General features: G+C 37.1%; 1 protein-coding gene across 5 annotated transcripts in view; it reads right to left on the bottom strand.

The window, feature by feature from the left end:
- Positions 1 to 25,043, bottom strand: part of TRPS1 (transcriptional repressor GATA binding 1) — a 212,069-nt gene that overhangs the window by 107,190 nt on the left and 79,836 nt on the right. The gene's annotated exons all lie outside the window — the stretch shown is intronic.

Raw genomic sequence — 25,043 nt, forward strand, 5'->3', positions numbered from 1 at the left:
TTGCATTGTTTTCTATCATAACTGATATGCTATACAACATGAAAATAAAAACCTTTTTTTTTTTTTCCAGTTATAGACTCAGCTCCTCCAGCAACTAACCAGAAGTTTGATTCTCTTACAAGCTGGTAGGACCCCACAGATGAAGAGGTCATGCAGTTCATTCACAGAAGAGAACTAACTATGCCATTTGGAGTCCCCACTTGGACAATTTGAGGCATCTGTTTTCAGGAGCTGTGTTTCTCAAATGATGACATATTGAAAGGTAGCCAAGCCCAGTGAAAGGTGTAGTTATTGATTGAAAGACTAATTTGATTACTCAGTGCAAAAATCAGACAAATGTAAAAAAACCTCAAAATCCACAAAGAAGAAAACTCATGTTGATATATGTTCCAAACAAGTCTCCAAAATAAATCTATTGTAATGTGCAGCATAAACATGACCTGCATTAACTTACTTTCAAGTTAACTTTTGCGTAAGTATGAGTTTTTATAATGTATTTGGTTGTTCCCTTTGCTGCTCCATTCTTCTTTCTTCCTCTCTTGGCAGATCCCAGTTGGGCCCTCCAGGATGTAGTCTGAATGTGTCATAACTATTCAGTTCCTTCCTGCTAATGCCTCTTAGCATTTTACTCTTCTTTCTGACTCCACAATTTTCACCTATTTGCCTTATTCTTGTTCCACCATTTCCCCCATCCTTCCTCAGTACACTTCTCTTCTGTTTCCCTTCTTATCAACTCTATCTATTTACATGCTGGGTTTGAAATTTTCCCGTGGGCTGAATGAACTGTTTGCTGTGCTGCTCTGATTATGAAGTACAACAGACAACAATACTAATAAAGCTAAGATAGGGTAATTCAAGTCTGTTGAAGAAAAAACTAACAACAACAGAACACAATGGAATAATCATTCCCTTAACTCAGTGATTTCCCTGCAGCAGAAAAAGACTTTCTGGATTACATACAGAATAACCTTGGCACAGCTTCATATAAGTGCTGGGGCCTACTAAGGAAATGTTTGATATAATGCCAGCAATGGGCAATAAAATTGAAGTAAATCAGATACTAAATGGGCAGGACACAGCCTTCTTTTAGGGTTCTACAGCACCTAGAGCATGTTCATCATTACCGGATTTTTTTAAGATTTCTGAAAAAGTGCTAACTGTACTCAATGTCAGATTTCCATTAAGATGTAGTTTGCCTATTTCTGATCCAAAGTCACTGTTTAAAAATACAAAATAACAGGTTCTTATTTACCAGTGACATAATAGAATGAATTAATTATTACTCTTGCCTTATAACGAATTTTATGCAAACCAAAGACAATGTATCTTTTGTTTATAATCTTGGACTTCAATTATGGTTTCAATTAGAGTCTTTTGTTTATACACATATGGACTTCTGAGGCTTATTTCCTACAATTATAATGTGTACTGTATTCATAGTAATCTGAACTCTAAGGTCCAGATTCAGCTCTGTTGCAGGTGAGTGTAAATCTAATTTGTTCTGATTCTGACATCCACACTACCAGTGCAAAGAAAAAAGTAGGCTTAACTCCATGAAGCTAAACCCCTGAAAATATCAGATCATTTAGGTTAGATTTCTATGTAAAGTGAGGGATTACATTTCACATAATCATCTCTGTAGTGAGTGCAATACCTTGTATTTGTCAGAATTCTTGTAGAAACGCATTCAGTCTTCATCTCATGTATCAAAAAATGGACACTCACCTTCCCATTCTAACAGTACTTTTTTCAATTGCCACCAGTCATCACTCTGAAACATGTCCCATACTTCTCATTTGAATGCATTTAATTTTGACTTTCAACACTACTGGGTTTTTTCTTTACTTTGAGAACAAGCAAAGGAGAGTGGTGGTTATTAGTACTCAGTAATTTTTCCCTGTGAAGATATTTAATGCCATTAATCAATTCAACTCTCAGGTTCCTTGTTGTTAAGGAAAGCAGATAATTTTCTAAATGTCTGTTCATCTCTGTAAGACACTTGCTTCACTCAATAATTATGTCTCTCTTTCCTGCTTGTCCTTTCATTTCTATTTATTTTTAAAATTTATTTATTAGAAATATTCATAATTCTCTAGCTAACAAAACATGATGCAATGGAACAGTGCCAGGTCTGGATTTGGATTTCAAGCTATTTGTGATCAAACATATGAAGACATATTGTAGAAATGGCTAATTGCATTTCCATTTATTTCCATTAGAGTAATTTTATCCTCTAAAAGGGCTTCAGAGAAAGCTGGATTATTTTTACACTGTTAAGTAAGACAAGTGGAAACAGTTTTTAGAGAAAAGCTGAGGCCACAGAGCACAAATTACAATAGATCTTTGTGTTACAGAGGTGTTGCTGAATATTTTACTCCCTACAGACTGTTCATGGAGTTGAGCCCACAGATCAAGCAGAGCATGATCCTAAGCTATCAGAGGATGCCAGCAAGATAAATGCCATTTCCTTTTTTCATTGGTCATGCTGGGCACGGCCTATTATCTTTAAATGGACTGAGCAGTAGAGAAAAGAACAAGGATAGTATCTCTACACAGGTTTGTCACAGACTCCAGGGCAGAGACTCTGAGACACTGATGATAAACAAAGCAACTACAAAAGCTAATGCTGCTTCTCTGTAGACAAGACAGACAAGGCAAATATTTAAAAGTGGTTGCTCATAAATTATCATCATCCCCACCTCCAATAACAGGATATTTTTCAGGCAAGTAAACTTTGCCTTAGGAAAACATGTTCAGGACTTTTTTTTCAGAGTTCAGGCAAATTAAGGTCAGTGACTTTAATCCCTTCCATTGTGATTGCCTTGTGCACTAGGAATGCAATAAGATAGAACAGGCTAATGAATGAAAAACTCATTCAGCTTTAACTCAGATTCACTCACCCCATCCTGAAAAATTTACCTTACTTACACTCATCTAGTCCAAATGCATCTCATATCATACTTTTCCTCTCATATATTTCCCTTTTTAGGCCTTTGCTTCCATTCAGTCTAAGTAGTCTAGCTCAGCTGCTTTAAATCAATTTAATTCAATTAACTTCAATGGGCAATACCCTCTTCTCCCTGTCACTGAGTCCTTTGCTGGAAGTAAACGGGTAGGACTCTGGATCTTGCCACCAGTACTGAGGTACTGCTCAGTTGCTTTCAGCTCTTCCACCACAATATCTCTATTTTTAAAATTTAAATCCTTTCTCTTCATTTATATTATTAAAACTCATTCAGATATGTACCAATGTCTTTTGCTTTGTAAGAACGATGTCACACAGTCCCCATCTTATCTACTCAAAACACATGTGCCAAAGAATATTGTCTCATTCATCATTCTGACCAACTCAAGTTTCCTTCTCTGAGTACTTCCCACCTACTCCTCTAATATATAAAATTGAAAATGGTTTTCTGAGAAGGAAAATCTTTTTCCTTTCAAAGACCAGAATTGAAGGCCTTTGTGCTGATCACATATTTTCTTATGTTGTAAAGTCTTAAATTAGAATGAAATCTCTTCTGAGAAAGTACAATGCCTTACGATGTATTGCACTATAACAAGTTGCTAAACTGAATTGCATCTGCTGGACCACTGCAATTCCAACTGCCCTTAGACAGAAACAGATAAAGATGACTGCTTGTATTTTGTTGTTTCTGTGTGGATTAATCCACCTGTGACAATGCAGAAAGGAGACTGTCCCCAGCCTACACTGGGTTGCTTCACTGGGTGAAAAGGCAGGAGGCTTGGACTTTCCAGGGGTCTGTTCCGGAGAATGGGGAGTTACAGTCCCTCTTTGGCTTCACTTTCTTACTGTCTCTGTCCTCCACTGGACCTTTACAAACTGAGAGAGACTGAAATTTTCCAAAGTTCATAATCTGAAAATACCAATGCACAGCAATTAACACTTCCCACAAAAATGTAGCATTCGAGGGCTATATTCATTGGGGTCAGGAGGCAGCTGCCACACCAGAGAGCCAAAAGAGCTCTGTAGGGCAGGAGGTGTCCTCAGCCACAGCTGATGGACTGTCTGAATCCCTGTGCTTGTCCCACCTTGTGACTTCCACCGTCCAGGTGAATGTCCAGAAGTTATTCAGAGCTACTTTTCACAATGTATAAATAAAGTTAAATATTTAGGGCTTTTTCCAGCATAGGGAGGAGGAAAAAAAAAGTGAATCCTCAAAGGTTTTTTCATGTAGCATTTTGTTTTAAACAGCTATGGCTTTGCTGTGACTTTGAAAGCCCTCTGAATAGATATGGTACCATCTGAGTGAGAAAAAAGAATGGGGAGAACCCTTTTATGTTTATTCTTCACAGAGCTTTAAGAAGAATTCATGGGGTTTTTTTCAATTTTCTATTACAGATTTTTGTGCTGTTAGTAGGATTTGGCAAATTTGCTGCTAGATGTCTGCATCATGGAAAAAGTGCTAGTGATCTGTCTCAGATGCAGAATACCTGTTCCATCCCCCCTGGTCACATTTTCCAGATTTTATCAGTATTCCCTGCACTTCCCAGCTCTGTACCTACCCATGGCAAATTTAACCACAAGAGTTTTACAGCATTTTACAGCATAAGGATTACATACAAGCTTTTCATTATCACATGCTTCAGTGGGGCAATTTGAAAAACAGTACGTAAGGAATGCCTTTATTCTCACATGGGCACTCTCACTCTGGCTTACATGCTTAATGCAGAATACAGATCTGCAAGTAGACTACCATGAAGTCTTGGGAAAGAAAGACTTTTTTTGTGTTGACACAAGACTGTTTTTTTCTTGTGTTGACAATGGGCGCAGCTCACTACACTCAGCTGCCAAGTGAGCAACCCAGAAGTAGTGATGTCTTTCACAAGACAGATTATATTATTATCAACAAAATCCTCAGTCTGAAAGAAAGTGGTCCAAAAGTCACAGGCCTCCCTCTAGACTGGGGACCTGAGTCTGAAATAAGTGTAGAAATTTTTGTTTAGGAGTTTGAGCTTTTTAAGCAGCTTTTGAATGCTGATTACTTGATTGTTCATTTCCATTTTTATTAGGCATCACAACTTCTTTGTTTTTGATGAAAAACTCACTGCTAAGTTACTGGCAAGTGGCATTGGGCTACAAAAATGTTCTATTAATACAGATCATGCTGATTGCATAATTTAAAAAAATTGATTTAATGGTAGTCCAATTAAAAACAGTGAGAGAGGACAGGGAACATATAAAAAGGCAGAATGTCAGTTTTGCTCCTTCCAGCTGACCAGTTCCCAAAGGTAAGAAAATTGTATTGTCCACACAGCCTTAAGCCAAAACTATCTCAGAAAATATCAACTCTGCAGGAGCAGAGTTCTCCAAATTTCAATAGGTCTCTAGGATACATAAACACTGGAAGCTTTTTGATAAAAGTATCTGGGTTTTTCACTGATTTTCTGTCATCCCTCAACGTCTGTGATCTGTACCAGCTTTCCAGGAGAGAGGAGGCTGTTACTGCTGTTACTACTGTTTTTCTGAGGCTATGCTGTGAGCCACTGTAAAGGAGATCTGGGGGTTCCCAGTAATAGTTTTAGTGACTGAAAGTTTTCACATGGATATTGCTCGACAATCTAGGAGTTCTTTCTTAACTGACCCTACTGAAATGTCACAAAAAAAAAAGATTTTAAAGATGGCTACAGTGAGGACGATAATTCTAGAGCAGGGAATCATAGTCTTAATCCAGTGGCAAAATAGAAGGGAAAATAGAAGGGTTCACCCAGCAGATGGGTTTCTAGCTGAACAGTTGAATTTATCAAAATAACATATGTTAAAATGTGTGATGAAAGTAATTTAAAGATAACCTGAAAGAACAAAATCAAATTATTCATCAAGAAACTTGCCACATCCTCAGTTTTCCGTTACACATTACACTTTCACAAACAGTTTCACAGGGTTTGTCATAGTTAAACTGGTTTTTGTCCACATTTATTTCTAAGTTTCTAAGTTGAGTGTGTTTATTTTATTACTGTGAGTGTCAGAGAAAACTGGAGTTTTAATACTATTCATAATATGGAAGAATCTACAGGACTATCTCAATTTAAGTCCCCATAAGCTCCCAATTCCATATAAATTTGAGGTTATTAATTCTAGGTAAAACACAGCATTACTATGCAAATACTGTTTCCTTGCCCTGATAAGCACTATCTATTCAAGTTGCCTCACTCAGAGCGTTTTCCTGTCTGTTTTTTCACTGAAATTAAAGTTTTACAGTCAGTAGCATAAGTGGTAGGAATGAATAAAACCAACAAAAAATCAAAACACCACCCCCCCAAACTAGTAATTTTTTAAAGGGCAAGTGTGAAAAATGTATGCTAACAAGGGCATTTGTCATCAAAAAGCACTACAACTCTTAGAAGTTATCCAAGCAGGCCCTTGGGAGTTCAAAGAAACAGAGAGATTATTAATATTATGATGTTTCCAGCTCAAATGATAGAAATGATTATTCAAGGATTGAGGAGAAAGCCATTTGAATAGATATTGCTGTACATTTTATCCAATAAATACTAAATATAAATACTGTAGAGACAGAGTATAATGCAAACATCTTAAAGGGTAGACATCAAATACAGTTTTGTAGCTTGATTCAAAGAGCATGTATATTCGCCTCTTTATTTACTCTTGGTCAGAGCTGTACCACTAACTATCAGATAAACAAGCCGGTTGGTTGACTACATCCCACCAGGCAGTGTCAGTTTTAGCAGGTGTGCCTGAAGGACTCTTCCTCTCTGCTCTTTGAATCATTCTGTAGACACTAATGAGCATCCCTCTTCAGCTTTAATTATTGGTCCCTGACAAGTCAACATAATAGGAATCAGCTTAACCAAGCATACTCCCCAGTGACATGTTCAATTACTCAGGTTGTACTTCTCTGCAAGAGGTCTGAGGGGTTGCTAATTTAACACTGTCAAAAAAATAAACAGAGGTATTGGTTACAGTTTATCTTTTGACCCTTATGTCACTGAATCTAGCAAGATACCTCCTCCTGGAATGGATCAGGAGATTAAATACTTCAAAATTACTATTCTGGTTTCATTTATAAATAAAATTAATTACTACCTGTAAAGTGATTTATGTCAAGCTACGTTTTATGAGGAGAGACACTGACATTTTGACAAGTGTTTGTTGATATATGATTGTATTTATAAAGCTGTTTGGTTTCCCAGTTTTATAAAATACAAAAGTGGTAGTATTTATTCAATCATATTTACTACAAAAGTAAAGTACCAGAATTAGTTCATTTCTATTTTTGGCAAATACAGCAGCTTTTTTTCCACAACCAGAAATATCAGTGTTAGAAATGAAAGTAGGAAGCCTTTCATTTAGCAGGCTCATTATTAAGAAATGAAATTACATTTTGGAGGTAGAAAAATAAAAATAAGACAGTCTCTGCAGAAAGAATATTTACAAAACATTTTAAGATTAATTAATTTAATTTGGATTTAATTCCAATTTTGTAAAAAATAAATAGAAATTATATTATGTTTTTAAAAGGTAAATTATTATTTAATCTGACCTTAATAGGTAACAAAGGACCTAGAACCTTGTCCAATAGTGTTGCCCTCAAGTATTGCATTTCTGGTGACCTGAACAGGTTTATTATCATCCATTTGGGCAGCAGAATTGTATTCTCCTGAAAAAACTATATTGTCAAGTACAGAAATATAATAATATTTTCTTGTCAAATGACTATAGTGTCATTCTGAACATCTCCTAAACATCCACAGATAGAAATGTGAGTTTCTCGTTTTAGCTTTGCTTGAGTATTTAAGTGCAGAAGGCTGAAATTTTAGTATCACTTTACAGAATACTTCTAAAGGATGAAAATACTTTAAAATAGTCAGTATAATTTTGTATTGTTTCCTTTATCAACACATTTCACAAAAAATAAAATCTGAATGTTGCAGTACTGAAACATTGATGCAAAAGTCTCATATGTCCACATTACAGCAATGACCATCTTGACTGACCTACTGTGGTATTTACCAAACATATACTAAATCTTAATGCATATGACAATTAAGCAGCATTCATTTTATAGTAAATATTTATGAAAGCACTTTGGACCACAACTAAGAATTCAATAAAAACACGGACAAAGAACTTGCAAAATGGAAACTTCATGCACAAACCTTGGTTTGGGTGGAAGCAAGACCACACCCTGTATCTCTATTTCACAACTACACATTCAACCTATTCCAACCTTTTGATCTTCTTCCATGTTTGTTCCACTGCTCTTATACAACAAAATCACATTTGAGCACAGCTTCATTTTTTGTGTTTAGTAACATCCTTCTTAATAGATGCAAAACTTAGTTCTGCTTATGATCAATGTTAATATTTCCTTAGAAGAGCTATTAACGGTAGTAGCTGTTTTTTTTGTGGAGGTGTATTGTAGAAAAAGACACGTCAGGCTCAGTTCCTGGAGCTCATTGTAAGTTCCAGGCAATAGAGTGGTTCTGGGCAAATGATGATATATACTATAACAAACATATACAACAGCACAGTATAAATACATATAATCAGATCTCGTTTCTAGAATTTCTTCACAGATAAAACTAAAAAAATAGAACAGAAAATTATAGCCTCTAGAAATAAAACACTTTACTGTGAGTAGTAATTCTTAGCAAGCCCAAAGGGCCCTTGGTAAACAGCAGAGATAAAAGCTTCTGCAGGATCCATAACATGCCCAACAAAGCCATAGCACAGTTATATCAGTGTCTAACAACAGACTGTGAGAGTTCTGCAAACAAACACCATATGGAAGAACAGAAATCTGTTATTTAACCTAAAGCTCTCTAATTGCCTGGGGTTTAGATGAAAAGATCTTCCCAGCATCACAGAAATTATTCTTCTGTTCTTGAGCTTCAGAAATCTAACCCTAGGCTCCTTTCACTGCCAGTGGGACGAGGCATTTCAAAACCTAAATATTCTGACATCTCCTAGAACCAAGTTCTCTCTTGATTACTCATGTGCTTTTGGTACTAGGTGGTTGAAAATGAGGATACGCTATCAAATGACAGAACACATTAGGTACTTCCCTTTGGCAAGGAGATCTTTTAGCATTAAGCAATGAAGCATGTTCCCAGCTAACTAACATTTTGGAAACTTGGGTAAAATTAATCCAATCCTTTAGATTAGGCACAGTAACTTTTTTCTTTTCTCTTTTTCTTTTTTTCCCCCCAGGTAAGAAAAAAGCCTGGTGATTGCAGAATACACAAGAGCAGAGCAGAAAGCACACAGCAAATAGGTTGCTTAGGTACTAACACATAACAAAGGAGACTCTCAGTACATTTTCTTCACTATCATAAAGAAACCTTCTCCAAAGAACTGTCAAGAGTGGGAAGCCTAATCCACAATGACTTAGTCATACTTTCAAATCAAAGGTAGGATGCCACAGAGAAAGCAGTAAAAAGAATCACTCTTTGGTGTGTTTTCAGCCTTGGACAAAAAAACAACACATCCTTCCAGTTTTCAGGACAGGCTGACATGTCCTTAATGATTAGCAATTTTTCTTAATTCTCCACAGTGAGAACAAAGCTAACTAATTGCAAAAAAAAAAGGAAAAAGAAAAAGAAAAAGAAAAAGAAAAAGAAAAAGAAAAAGAAAAAGAAAAAGAAAAAGAAAAAGAAAAAGAAAAAGAAAAAGAAAAAGAAAAAGAAAAAAGAAAAAGAAAAAGAAAAAGAAAAAGAAAAAGAAAAAGAAAAAGAAAAAGAAAAAGAAAAAGAAAAAGAAAAAGAAAAAGAAAAATAATCTGGTCTAAGATCACTAGGTTTATAGCAGTGAAGGAGAAGCAATCCTTCATAATATAGTCATTTAATTCACTAAATCAGAGGCAAATATGTCACGGTATCAACTTGTCACAATCTTCCTACCATGATGCTACACTAGGAAGGTTAATTCTCCCAACAAATCAGACAGACTGGATTCCCATTTCTTCTGGTGACTTTTATATGGCTGGAGCAGGTTCTTCAAAGCTGCTGCACTGTGACCTTTTACTTTCAGCAGCTGTCTGCAAAAGGGCTTCAGACAAACAGTTCAGAACCAGGGCATGACATGGAAACAAGACTTCACAGCCTTGGGCTAATGTGGCTCAGCACAGGATAAACAGTTTTTTGTCTATCTTTCAGGGTTTATCTCTTTTATGACTCATGTTGAGTAATTGTTTCCACATCCCTTTCTGTCATAAGGGACAGGGAACATGCTTGTTCAAGACAAGAGCTTTACATGGAATTTAGGAGGAACAGGACACAATCTAGAGCTCTTGCTACTAAGTCTTTGGATGGATTGGCTTTATTGTTCTCCCTTTTACCCTGCCCCTCATTTTTCAGCCCAACAGTCCAAGCGGGTAGGTGACTGTAGCAGAAACAGTCTCTATTGAGGGCTCTGAAATTTGCAGTAAGGCTGCTAGCAGTGACAAATTAGAGTCATAATTGATATATCTCATTTCAGTGCATATAAGCAAAATCACACACCGATAAGATAACACATAAAGAAAATGGGTGAATGCAATCTCATTCGTCATTCAGCAGACAGCAATCTTATTTCACTTTTGTTATTTAACATGAAACATAACCTTACCCTGAGAAAACAGGAATTTAAATTCTCGCCTTCAGAAGTTCTATCAAGAACAAGAGCATTGCACTTACATCATATGAAAACATACCATGAAGTACAATTCAAGAAGCCAGAGTACCAATAGGATCTTATTTACATGTTCTACTGCTTTATTATGTATTTATATTATGTACCTTGATTAAATCTTATCTCTTGATTCTATTATCATAATATGCCACTTAAAGAAACAAACAATCTCCACCCCCCAACGTGGGGGGAGGGCAGGGGGGAACAAAAAACCACAAGAAAAGCATACCAGCAGCATCAAACCACTCGTACTGGAACTACAAGTTCTTCTGGTTCATCAGCCAATACTGAGCTCCGTAGCAAAGGCAGATTTGATGATACGTAACAATGCTTTGTGTCAGCATGTGAAAGTCAATCACATACCAGTTACAGACACAGCAAAAGGAAACGTGGCTCAGGGAAAAGCTGGGCACTCCAAGGAGCAGTCCAGACTGATGCCACAGAACAGCTGCAACCTCACCACAGGTCCAGCTCAGCCTGCAGGGAAATCCCTGCACTTGACCTCTCTGAAACTCTGCTTCTCCACCCAAGCCACAGCATGGTTTTTGTGGCACTCACAGTCACATGCAGTTTGCTAGAAATGGAGGGGATGAATACAAAGACATTTAGAATTGGGAAGGAGAAGTGTTAGATCCTTCAGAGAGGAAATAATGGGAGATAACTCTCAACATACAGAGTTTACAGTTTATACTGACATAATCACTCAGCTAAAATCATGACAAATCTGAGACCTGCTTTTAGCAACATCTGAAAGAAAAGCAAATCAACCAAGATAAACTGTCACAGGTTGCACTCCTGCAGTTTTTTGCTGATTACCACACTTGCCATTAAGTTACACATCCAAACTCAAGCTCAGATGTAGCAGAATATAAGCTCAATTATCTAGCAATACCTAGTTTGATCCCCCCCCCCAATACTACTGAAAAGAGGAAGTGAATCTAAACCTGTGAAAAAAAAGAGTGAGGTGGAGAAGGAAGTGAAAATCATCATTTTTCTCAATCCTTACTATAAGAGTTTTCATTGTATTTACAGACATGGAGATATCCTGATCTTTTATTTTTAAAAATTGAGAAAAGGAAGCTTCCAAAGTAGCCTGACAGTTCTTCTGCAATGTACACTCAAGCACTGTGCCCAGAGAGGTAAGAGATGTTTGCATGCTATTACTGATTAACCCATACAATATTTCACATGACATTTGCTCATTTGGAGCAAATAATTAAGAGCATGAACAAAGCTTCAGGAACACAAGAGTAGTAGGTTAAAAGTCTTAGCCACATAAAAGCAGTGTTCCATATCTACTTTTTATCATTTTTCCAATGTTTTTTTCCCTGATTTTTCTCTGTATTATAGAATTGGTAGCATATGACATGTAGAAGGTAATTAATTTTTCAACTAAGTCCAGCAGGTTTTGGTTACACAGTTATCCATGTCTAAAGTGATGCAATGCAGATGTACAAGTCAGTCTCTTTAATACCTACTTCATTAACAATAAGCTCTTCAGTGTGAAAGTTGAGGACTCCACTCCCACATAACTATTCAATAAACCATCATGGATTTTCAGAGATTTCAAATGAACATGGAAATACTATCAGATGTGTTAGGCATGACTTCTTTTCTTGCTACAGTTCTTTTATATATGAGCATCGAGGCAGTAGGCATCATCAGTTTAATGAAAGACAGGAAGAAACTATTCTATATCAAAGAGCAGTACGAGAAAAACAAACAAAGTACATATGGAAATCAAGAGCAGTCATGGCAAATTTTTCTTCTCACAATAGCCAAAAGTACTGTACTTTGTTACATTCCTAAAAAAGATAGTAAGAATAAAAAGACTAAGGAGTGCCTCATTAAAAATACTGTTTCTTCCTCTTGTTTTCCAGCTATTTTTTTCCCTTTTACTGTTTCATATTGTCACACTTACACTGCAACAGATCTTGTAGGAACTATTTAAATCTGCTTAGACTTCCACTCTTTTAATGGCTAATCTGGTCAAGTTATACAAAGAGAAACTTGGCATGATGTGAGAAACTGAGAAGCATGTATGGAGTTAAGCAGCCTGCCTGTGGAAAGTGCACTGAGAATGTATCATCTTCCTTTAGCACGTACTTCTTTTAATATACATTAAATAATAATGCAAATAAAATAAAGTTGGTCAGTTTCTGTGGTAGACATGTAGTACTGGATATAGAGTTATCAAAGGAATTGAGGTTGTTTGAAATTGAGGTTTGGTGGTTGAAATGGTAAAAACTATGCAATGTTTTAAGTTTGTCAGAGCTTTCAGTGACAAGCCGAAAGGAAGAATTACAAAGTTTATCATAATACTTCAAAAATATGTCACTGTCAGTAAATCTGTATTGCTGAGACATATTTACAGAAAATAAACAAATAAATACAAGAGTTTCATTCCCATAATGCATGAAGGCCTCCAGGAGGAGACTTATTCCCACGCAGAGATGCAGCTGAGTATTTGTCCCTAAGAGATACAAAACGATCCCCTTTAAATGTCTTTTCTCTCTAACAGAAATTTAAAAAGAGCATTCATTCAAAGGAAAAGGAAACAGAGCATACATGATGAGGAAAGTGCTCAGCGTGATGCCAGGCTGACAGACCACAACATCCATCTTCACCTTGAGGGACGTGTAAAGAGAAACTGGAGTGTGTACACTCAATATGTTTTTGGAGTTGATCCCTCTACAAATGCCATGCTCAATTGCAGTAGGTATTTATATACATTAGTGGCAAGGCGCTGCAATGAGCATGTACATGTTATTATGTCTGTACGGTGCTATCTATTTTCATCACCCCACTCAGCTTTAGGAACAGTGAATACCTTCTGTGACAAAGCAGATGGATAGACATACACACCGCCCAACTTAGTGAGAGTCTCACAAACTGAAAATAAGAAAAGCGTTCTGCTCATTAAAAGATGAGGCTGGAAGTTTCCCTTAAACAGTGAATGATGATTATAAAGATTACCAGTTTCCCTTTTTGGTTTTGGTTAGTTGAGTTTTTTGGGCTTTTTTGTCCATTTTTGTTTTGGGTTTTTTGTTGTTGCTTTGGGGGGATTTTGGTTGGTTTAGGTTTCGGTTTTTTTAGTTTGTTTTGGGGTTTCTTTCTTGGTTTTTTACAGGCAACTTCATCACTCATCCCATTATGTCCTACAACAATGTTACAATCCCATCTTCTTGTGATAATAAAGTTTGACACAGCGATAAAAAATACAGTGTTTCAGAAAACAATGTTCTTATCAACCTCAATCTCTCATTTTTAATGCAATGAATGGAACTGAAGAAAAAGAAAAGCAACAGTGTAATATAGTTGCAAACTATGCAATTGTAACAATTGTGATGGCTGCTTTCCGGCTGCTGAGACACACAGAGGAAAAGTCCTTTTGAAAAGTGTGACCGTTTTCATTTACTATCCACACACAGTATACTACAAAATACAACATAACATTAAGGATATATTTACATGCTGGGGAATCTATCAAACTCAAACAGAACTGTAAAGACACAGGTGAACCCTTGGCACTGCAATATTCCAGCGAGACCCTGGCACCAAATGTTTAAGAATAGATACAATATGGTTAGAAAATGGAACAAATCCAAAGCAACCGTAAAAATATGTGAGAGTATAATATTTAAATTAAAAATTAACATATTTAAATGTACATGGATTATATGAGCACCATTTTTAAGCAGCTATTAAATACTAAATGCATTAGGCACTGGCACTAAATTCCAGCTTCCCACCATTAAGATTTAATCCAAATAACATTAACACTGAGAATCAAAATACATTCATTCTAGGGTCAGTGAGATAAACGCCCATACCTGTTTAGACTAGTAAGCAACTTTTAATAACTTTGTAATCTTTTTGAAAGCAGACTTTTAAATCAGTATGTACAGTAGTTACTTGGTGTTACTTTATGAAAATGGGTGTATTGTCTCCCATCCTTCCTCTATCCCCAAGCTGCTGCTACAGTTCCCAGACACACATCTGATTTCTTGCCTTCTTGAAGGAATTGCACGGGCCTTTGTAGTATTAACATCCACCTTCTCCACCTCCCCAGCCAAAAGAAAAGGTTTTCTGGAATGCTTGTACAGTGATAAAAAAGAGATTTACTAGACTAGTTTTGCAGAAACAGTATCACAGTTCAATTCTCATTGGTATGGACACTTGCCTTTGCAGAGCACATCCTGGCTTTTAGTTTGTCTGTCTCTCCTTCGTAGCTCTTAGGAATGATGAAATCAAGCTATTTCAAACTGTAAAAAGCACTGATTTAAAACATTTGAGCATTGAGGTTATGGTTTGATTCACCTAGATCAAAAGTTAAGTTAAAAAAGTTCATCAAGTCCCTTGATTTCTGTAAACTGTGATAAAAATCAATAACAGAGCCTTACTAATTTACTCTTAGAATTGTTTGGTTTTTTGTTGTTTCTTTTTTTTTAGTATCAGTAAATGCAATGCAAATTTAGTGGTTGTTCAGGTTCAGTTAATATTGGGTACTCTAAAAACATACTGAAACCTAAGCTTTGGGGAGACAGACAGGACCAGGGCATGAAGAATGTTGTCAGTTTAAATACCCTGGATATGCAGAACACAGCCATTCTGAGACCTCCACACTGTTCTTTCTTTCCTTCCCACTCAGTATCATTAAACTGAATTTACAGACAGCTCACACTTTCATTAGCAAGTATTAATACTTGCACCCATTCATGAATGAAAAGGGACTGGTGTACCAGAGAGTATCTGCTGAGTCGTCTCTCCTCTATTTGGTTTGGTAGTATCTTTGCTTTTAGAGAAAAGAACAAATGGCTTAGGTGGGTGAAATTTTTGAGTCTGAAAGTCCAGGTGATTTCAGGGCATGTATACTGAAACCGCAGAGGCTGTGGACAATCCACCAAGAAGCTCTGGCCAGTTCAGACCCTGTCACACCCTGGACATGAACCACTGAAAATAAACTGTCTTCTGACTAGTACGGCAGTATGGAACAAGAAAAAAAAAAATTGTAGAGAAAAATTACCCCTCCTATTCCTTAGGAAAAAACTACCCAAAAGACTTGGCTGACATAAGAAGGCAAAAAAGCATTTCCTGTACAGACTTCATAAACCACAGTGGAATATAAGAGAAACTTGTCTCTAACATATTCCCTAAAGCTCACCACCAGACCCAACATTAAGTGACCAACTTAATGATTTTGCTCAGTTGCAGCGTAACATCTACAGGATGTTGACAATATTGCACTATTTATCTTTAGTCACAATGCAGAGTTGTTCTTTAGGCTCAGAATAGAAAACAGTACAGATACTGAACAAGGTTCGACTGAGGTTTTAAATGCCATCATGCCACGATGCATTCCATGGTCTGTGGCATGGCTTTATAATCCAGCTCAGAGAGGAACAAACCCCTGGTTGAGAATTTATAAATACCACTGTTAAAGAAAATGGCTTTAAAATTCTCTACTAACATTAGGTAGCACTGGAATTAACCCTACTCTTAATTTTAGACTATGTCCCGCAGCTTTCAGATGAGCTGTGTTTTATGTCAAAGGAATTCCCATCTAATGTACAACAATGTGGTCATGGGTCACCCTGGTAAATCTGAAGCTTCCACTCCAACCATATTTCCTTCTCCTGTGTCAATCCTCAGGTGAATCCTAATTTTGCTCTGTGCTGAAAATAACCAGCAGCAATGTCCTGAGGTGACAGCTGCCAATAGCAAAGCCCTCACACCATCACCACTGCTAATTAATAGCTCTTCTTTGGACTGTTGATGTATTGAAGTTCAACAGTCGTGACTGGCTTGTTAACAGCTATGAAATCTCAAGCTGGCAACAGAAAATGATTCACTGCAAGGGTGATGAGTAAGTTTTAGTGAGTTGCACATTAGTGTTTTCTTTCCTCATTCCTCTCCCTTTTTGATAAAGCAGAGCCTTTTATAAATTAGTATGCCTAATCATATACATTTCATGAACTTTAAATTCCTATTTTTCACAGGTGCTTTATGGTAATAGTATTTCTGTACTTAGGGAAAAGTTTCATTTCAATACTAAAAAATTAAGAGCAAAAATTTTATTATTTTTACAATAACACAAAAAAAAAAATCTGAAATTCTGAAATTGCTGTAACCAATTAGGTCGGTAAGTTTTACTCCCTTGAAAAACCTGATCTGAAAACGTTTCAAGCCCCTCCACCTATAAAAAAAATATTGATATGTATTATGATGATGTTTAATACCACATTCTCACGATATGAGATCTTTATTAGAGAAATGAATTGATACCTATGGTAACTGTGATCTGCTGAAGGACAGGAAAGAACAGAGCCCCATTTATCCACTGAGGAAGCCCTTTTTTGGTGCTTAACCACACTTCATCCTAAACCATTGGATAATAGCACTAATAGTCACAATTCCACCAGGGATTATAGTTCATTCCAAGCAAGTTTCCAAAGTCCACCCTGGCAGCAGCTTGCATCAGGAACAAATACTCTCAGCTTTGGAAAGGTAGTCAAGCTAATTAGCTGATCAGTGAGTAAATAAGACAATTTTCATCGGCAGTTTTGCTGCTGGTCAGCAAAAAGCTTTAAATATTTGACCTATTGCCAACAAGAAGGCAAGGTCTACTTACATTTCATTGGAACCATGTTAGTTTTAATTAAAATTTATGCTATTGTTCCAAGAACTATATACTCTCTAACTTTGTAGGGACAAATGAGGAGAACAGTGGTGAGGAGAAGTCTAGGCATTAATGTGTTTTTGTATTATTAAGAATTAATCAGGCACTTGCAAAAGACAGGGAAGCGGAAAAGGAGAAATTGCAGGGTGGGGGAGAGAGAAAAATGGGGGGAACAGAAAACAATGAAAGCCTCTCCCTAACACAAACACAACAATAAAAGCAAACAGGGGTCTTCAGAAGGGAAGTAAAACTAATAAAGGCAACGGTGAAAGAGCTGTGTAAAGAGCAAATATACCATCGTCAGATAAAACAATGGCAATTAGCCAACAGTTTAAAGACAAAAGTCTCACATCAAAAGGAAGAGGATTCAACAAACATACATTATCTTGCTTCCCAGCCCGCTAGCAACCAGGGCATTGATGCTGCAACAAGATCCTGGTGATGGGATACAGTTCAGTGGGGCCATTTACATCTTACGGGTAAGCCAAGTTGGGGTCTGAGCTAATCAATTATGCAAGCAAGAAAATCCATGTTATGATACACTGCAGCCAGCTTAGATTGAGGAGGAATTCAGAGCAAATGTCATCAAGACAACTGTGTACCTCATGGGAGGAGTCTGACAACACAACCCTGCAAATTCATTTCACATCCAATTCTACTTCCCATTTTAAAAGTACCAGACAGCAAAGGACAACCAAGTCATAAACAGGCAGTCTGAAGGGGCACAGGAAAATGTTAACTTTGTCATCTTCTGCTTTTGACTGCCAAATCATAATGCTTAAATTCTCCCTCACTGCAAGGATATATTTTTGATGATGATGATACTGATAGCCATTATGAAAATTTATATCTCAAAAGCCTGAAGCAACACACTAGATTTCAAGATTATTTTATGCTCAGAAGTTGTTTAACAAAATGCAAAGTGGTCTTGAAAGCATTGTAGCTAAATTTTCACTGGAATTCACCACGATAAGCACTTCATTTTTAAATGTATAATCAAAGCACAGAAAGAAGGATGAAAACACATATAAAATAACTCCTCATGGATCAACACCAACTCACATTAGTTTCTTCAGGAACGTAAGATGACTGACAGTCTCCTCTGATTTTTGTATTTCACTCACTGGCTTAACTTCAGATTGTACCTTCCTGTCAAGGTTCTTGCAGATAATTAGCACTAAGGAAATAATGGCCTTCAAAGTCTGTGTTTATTATTGTTGCATTCCAACTGAACATGACACTTGGCAAAGCAGCAGACTCTCCCTCTTCCTTACACGAGTTTTCCTCCTTCCGGTCCCCTTCTCTCTCTCCAAAACCTTCAAACCAGATTGTGAAGTCAGTGATGCATTAAATAAGTCACAGTGAGCCTCTGTGCAACATCTCCCTTCCAAGGAAATTCATTTGCCCTGCTTGCTTAGCTGGAAAGGCAACTTTTCATCCCTTGTTGCAGGTGCTGCATTGCTTCTCGGTTTTGTGAAGGCAAAATCCCCACTCCCTTTGAGTAATATTGCTGCCATTTACTGTTGCACTGTGACAACCTGGGTGACTTGCCAAAATGCATTCCAGCAGCCCCTAACCTCAAACCCAAAATGTTCATGGAAAACTCTGTGGATCTACTTCCCATGAATGGAAGAGTTAATCCAAAAGACCTCCACTACTGCACAACTGCAATTAATGTGAAGGTTGTTAACAAAAACAGATGAGCACAGATGTTGAATTTTAAATCTATTTGGATGCAATCCAGTTTATCACAGTATGGAAGAATGGCAAAGAGGTTCCAATGGGTCTTTCACGTACCAAGCCCTGAGGAGGTAAGATAATATACTGTTTCCATTTTCCAAAGGGTGTAACTTTCTTCAAAAAAACACAAAACAACAAAACAAAACAAAGAAAACAAACAAACAAAAAAAAACTGTAAAGAAGGGAGGGCATGTTCCTTATAAAAAGGAAGGGTTGCATATCTCATTTGCCTTGCTATGACACCGCTGACATCAACAGCCAAAGCATGACTACATGCAATGTTTTGGTGTATTTTTTTTTTTTTTTTATTTTCCATTAGTTTTATAAGATTGGCTAGGATTTACATGAAAGGTTGTTGATTACCTAAGGCAAATAACACGATCAAATAGATTAAATTAAAAGCAACCAGCCTCAACAAGCAAGACACAGAAGGCGGATTCTATGAATGACATACTCTCTGCTCTACCTGCAGACTGTAAATCATCACAGCCTTACTTGACAGTGCCAGGCATAGGCAGAGCAGCACTAAAACATCATGAGTCCAAACACTGGGGTTTTTTTCCAAACAATTACACTCTTGTAAGTGGAGAGTGAGGGAGTTTTTTTGCATGAGTCCCCCACCCCCATCCCCCTCTTTCATATTCAAACTCTTGGGGCAAGGCAATTTGACACTGGTTTCTGTAACAAACCTGGTCAGGCAAGATTTCTCACACACCCTGCACAAAAGGCTAACCTCTCACAAAGTACTTATTGGAGATTTACGTCAAGGTTGAGTGAACTGCAGCCAGGGAACTGCTCAAAACACTGTGTGAAAGGCTCTGGTGCTAATAACTAAACCAGTGGGTTAGCTGGAGAGGAACTGGGGAGAGGGAAACAAGAAACAAATAAAAAATACTCTTAGTAGTATGCAATTTCCAGTATTTGGCTGCAATACTACCAGGGAAAAAAATAATCACTTTCAACCAAAAATTTTATCTAATTATCAAAATATTGGCATAGCTATACTGAAAGGATCAGCTCCTACGTTCACTTTTACTGCCTATTTCCAATGATCTGGATTCCATGTTCCAAAGAAGGGATGACTAGGTGAGGCTGTAACTCAGGCATTGATCCTAGTTGTTGCTGCAGACAGAATCGAGGATTTGTATACCACTGTAAGAGGTGAACACTATTAGATGAACAACCATATAAAGTGAGTGACAAGCAGTGATAGACCTTGTCCAGGCTATGATAGCCAGGCCTTGTTAGAACACATTAACTAACTTGTTCTGTCCATCCAGCACAGACACACCACGCTGTTGTGTCTAAGTGTAAACTAATGCACTCAGAGCTGACAGTACACGTTGCCTTTGTTCACTGCATTCAAAAAACCAGCCAACCTTTTCTATCACTGTATCTTTGCAGACTAGGTTCAATGTGTTCTTTACAATTAAAACAGTGTATTACACAACTGGTTCAGTTGAAATTAACTCCAAGAGGAACTCAAATGTTGTTCTTTGGCCACCATTTATCCAAAAGATATTTTACATTCATCAGAAAACCCCTTTTCTCATCTGAATAGTGGAAGACATTTATGAACTCGTTAATAAAATAAGGTAAGAAGGAATATTCTAAACACTACATAGACTTTTCATCTTAAATGCTGCAAATCCTAAAGAAAAGCTGTACTAGGATTCTCGCAATTTTTGCAAGCTATGCACAGCCCACGTTCCTTCCAGGAGGTCACAGCAGCCAGACCTTGACCCAGCAAAAAGCCCTGCTGCTCTCTCTGCAGGTTTACAATGAATGGGAAGGAGAATCTTATTTCCTACACTGTGTCACACTGTTGCACTAAATTTGACCTACTATTTGTTTTGTAAATGTTGTAACACATTGTTAAAAATACCATTATTTCATAAAACATTGTGTTTATCTATTATGCAGACATTGTATAAGAACTTGATTGATGCAGTTGCTCAAGTAACTTTATTACCCCTAATCTATCCTCACACCACAGTTCAGAGGCAACAAACCCTGGCACAGCAGTTCTCCAGTTTACTACAAAGTACAGGAGAAAAAAGTAACTTCTACCTGACTAGTCATCAATGTTAAAAAAACAAAACAAAACAAAACAAACAAAAAAACAGCAACATAAAAATCAACACACAAATTAATGTATTTGAGAAATCAAAGTTTCCTTTTTGTAACTGCTCTTATAAAGATGGAAATGTTAAGAAAGACTTTCTCATATTGCTGCAAGAATCCCAGCTGCTGAGCATTTACTGTTGCCCTGTAAAATTGGGGTGGAGAAATTCCCTGCTGCAATAAAAATGCCCATAAACCCATAAATGAGAGACACATCAGTTCCCTTGGAGAAAGAGAAAAAAAAAAAATATATACCATTAGGACAGCCTTTCATCCTTAGTGTACCTGAAGGGCTTAAGACACACTGCTGCCTAAATATAATCAGTAACATTACCACACTAGTACCCTCAACAAGTTTTAAAGTGACGTATGACCAAAGAATCTTGTCAAGCAGTATTTGCTAGTTGTATTGGGAAACACAAAAGAACAAATTGCGAGGCAAAGATATTACAGATTGTTCTGTAGTGAAGAGGTTAGATCAACTTTAAAAAAGCAGTCAATCGTGCAATTCAAGAATAAAACAATTTAGAAACATCCAAAAATTGCCATCTGGAAAACTCATAATCTAGAAAACTCCCATTGTAGATGGTGATCATTTTCCATGCAATTGGGTTCTTCCAAGTATTATGAGGGTTCTGCTCCATTACTTGCTTGAGGTTTTTTTAGTTCCTGGACTTCTTATGACCATGAACCAATCCTTAACACCTCCACTTTCCACGCACAGCTCTGCATTCTCACCTGGCTCAGCACCTATCACAATATCTCCGACAGCTCTCACTTGTAAAAACCCTGCCTGTTTGCTAATGCCTGGTGCAGAATGAACACAAGATATTTCTTTTGTAAGCACCTCAAAATACAGGTGGTTTTGTTTGTTTAGTCCTTGAGTGATTGGTGCTTGGGGCCTGGATAAGCTTAGGAGATCTTTGGACAGAAAGAAGTGTTAAGAAAGGTGTTATGCACTTGTAACAGAGGATTCAGAAGAGTCTGTAATGGACATTAAGGGCTGAATCCTCATCTTTCTTGGATCACCTTCAGGCAAACCTTGGCATTTTGCAGAATTAACTCATTCAAAAACAGTTCTCTGTATCAACATACCTGAGTGGGAAATTATCTAGCGCCACTTGGACTTGCATATTTGAATTTACTCATCTGCTTTTTGCCTGTAGGACACCAGATTTCCCCCAAATGTAACATACAAAGAATTACAGGGGTTCATTAATACCAATTCATTCTCAGTCACCTAATTTACAGGCCTCAATTAGGCAAGTAATCATTGTTGGGGCTTACTAAATTGTCAGTCAAGGTACAGAGAAATTATTTGAGAAGGCAGATGTGTTCCTGGTTTGATTTACACTCTGGAAATACCTCTTTATTCATTGCAGAAAGAGCCTAAGAAAACTACCTTTCTTAATTATCTCATATGGGTATCTCATTTAGGTTCCTTCTAGGAGATAGAAAGATTCCTGCATTCTCATATTTTCAGCTCACAAATTCTGCATTCTTGCCTCCACTCTGTACGTAAGAAAGTGACTGACTCATATGAACGCAGTTATGGAGCTTTTTTCTTTTTTTTCCTTTCTCTTTGAAGAACTCTTTTTTTTTTCAGTAGTAGTCCATGCCCATCATTTAATCACTTACCCCAGCTAGTAAGACACACAAATCTGGTTTCAAAATACAAAATTAAGAGCATATACTATGCAAACAGTTTGTAGAAATTCATTCTATGTATCCCAGCAACTGCAAGGTACAGGTCAGCTAAATGAGGTGATGAAAAAGTACACTGGGCCTGAATATGAATGAAGAAACCCACACACAATGCTGACCCTACTGACAGTGGTAGAGGAGCAGGAGAGCAAGCCTGTCTTCATTTCTCAGCTGCTGTTCCAAATAAACACTGCTGAATGTTTAACAGAAACCACCAAGAACATTAGGTCAGAGTTTGCATTTCAGGATTGAAACATTTGATAAATGTATAAAGGGTAGAAAAATCACTGATAATCACTTAAGGATTCCACTGATAATCACTTAAGGATTCCACTAACTTAAACTGGATGTTAGCAGAATATTTACTGCACTTTGGATGGATTTCACAGAACTAAAAGGAACAAAGGCATTTACACCACCCTGAGAAGTACAAATAGAGAAATACAGCACTAAAAGCTTGTTTGAGACGAAAAAAAATCTTATTTTAAAACTTGGGACTAAGCTTCTTGTGCCACTTTACCTAGTTAACTCCTTGAAATGCTTTCTCTTCAAATCCCTTATTTCCTTATCTGTCCTAGCTCTTACAGGCTGTGTCTTCCTGACTTTTTAGTAGTTAGCCCAAGCAGAAGGATACACTCATTCTTCATATATACATACCTCATGTAGTGAAGGAATTATCCCCAGTTTTATCCAACTAAGCTCTTCAAGTTTTCCTTTCCATCATATTCCCTTTTTCTACTTCACAAATGCCTTTTCATTCCCTCTGATTTTACTTTTATCTTACAAAGCCATCAATCTAGCATGTCTTTACATATACTTACAGAGAATGACTATGATTTTGCTCTGCACAAGGACTGACTAGCACTGAAAATGAAGCTTTCATCTTCAACAGCCATACATGATTCCCTTTTTAAAGAAATGCCACTCTTGAGATTTGGACACATATATAAAACAAGAAAAACAAAACTATTAAAAAATAATTATTCCATTAAATAATGTTGTAAGTTTTAGCTAAACCTCCCCCTTGTCTTCTTGATTAAAACCATACTAGTATTTCCCATTAACTGACAAATTATGTTTCGGAGACAGAAGAGTCATTAACTGCAGATATGCCAAAATTTTGCTTCCTACCTCCAATGATAAGGCTGCCATTCGGACAAAGCAGAAGCAGGCACTCCTTTTCTTTTTATCACCTCCTGTAATTGCTGTGTGGTGGTGTAAGTGTCTGGGCTTCCTTCATAGTTACTGGAGATAAAGCCAATACAATGAATGGCCAACAATATACAGTCCTCTGACTATATAGAAATATTTTTTTTGGATTTGGTAACTCACTTTTGCACTTCACAACTATGTTGCTTAAATTTGCATTGGCTCCAAGAATCCTAGACAGATAACTCAGGCACAGACACTTCCATCACAATTAGATGAGACAAGTCCCGCCCTGAAAGTCCATGGGATGGAGTAACTTCAGAAAGGTTGTTTTTCCCTAAGATCTAGGGATCATTCCCTAGAGAAGGAGTCACAGCCAACGTGAAAAAACTCTCATTTATTAAACTGAAATCAGGTCCAGGTCAAATGGGCAAATAAAATATGGGACAACAGACCCAAAGAGAAACCACTTCTTTTTGACCTGGAGACTTTGGAATGACAACTGCATGGCACGTGGGAAAAAGGGAGGGTGTTTCTGTAATATGTAAATATAAGAGTGATTGAAAATGATATTCAAAGCTAATACCTTGTTGCAGTTTAAGGATTAAAAATTTATTATGCCTTTTTATTTAAAGTTAAAATGTTCTATGCCTGAAAGCAAGTTTCTGGATTTCTGAACACTACAACAGATTTCATGTTCTGAACTTGCACAGCCTTTCTAAATTCATATTCCAGCTTAAATTTCGATGTATGCCAAACACAAGGTGCTAGGCACACTCAATGCAGTTCTCATGCACACAGCCCTGCTCTGGCTTCTACCTTCCAACAGCGAATCTGCCATCTGCAGTGAAAGCCCTGTCTTGTAAATGCAATTTATAGTTCCCAGGCCATGTTCAGACAGCTTCCTTAGAGGACTCCATCTGTTTTGAAGCTCTGATATGCCTTTTTTCCCTGCACCTATCATTACACTGTTTTTCCCAGTAACTTCATAAACTC

Source organism: Catharus ustulatus, chromosome 1 (genome assembly GCF_009819885.2).
Source record: "Catharus ustulatus isolate bCatUst1 chromosome 1, bCatUst1.pri.v2, whole genome shotgun sequence".
Lineage (NCBI taxonomy): Eukaryota > Metazoa > Chordata > Aves > Passeriformes > Turdidae > Catharus > Catharus ustulatus.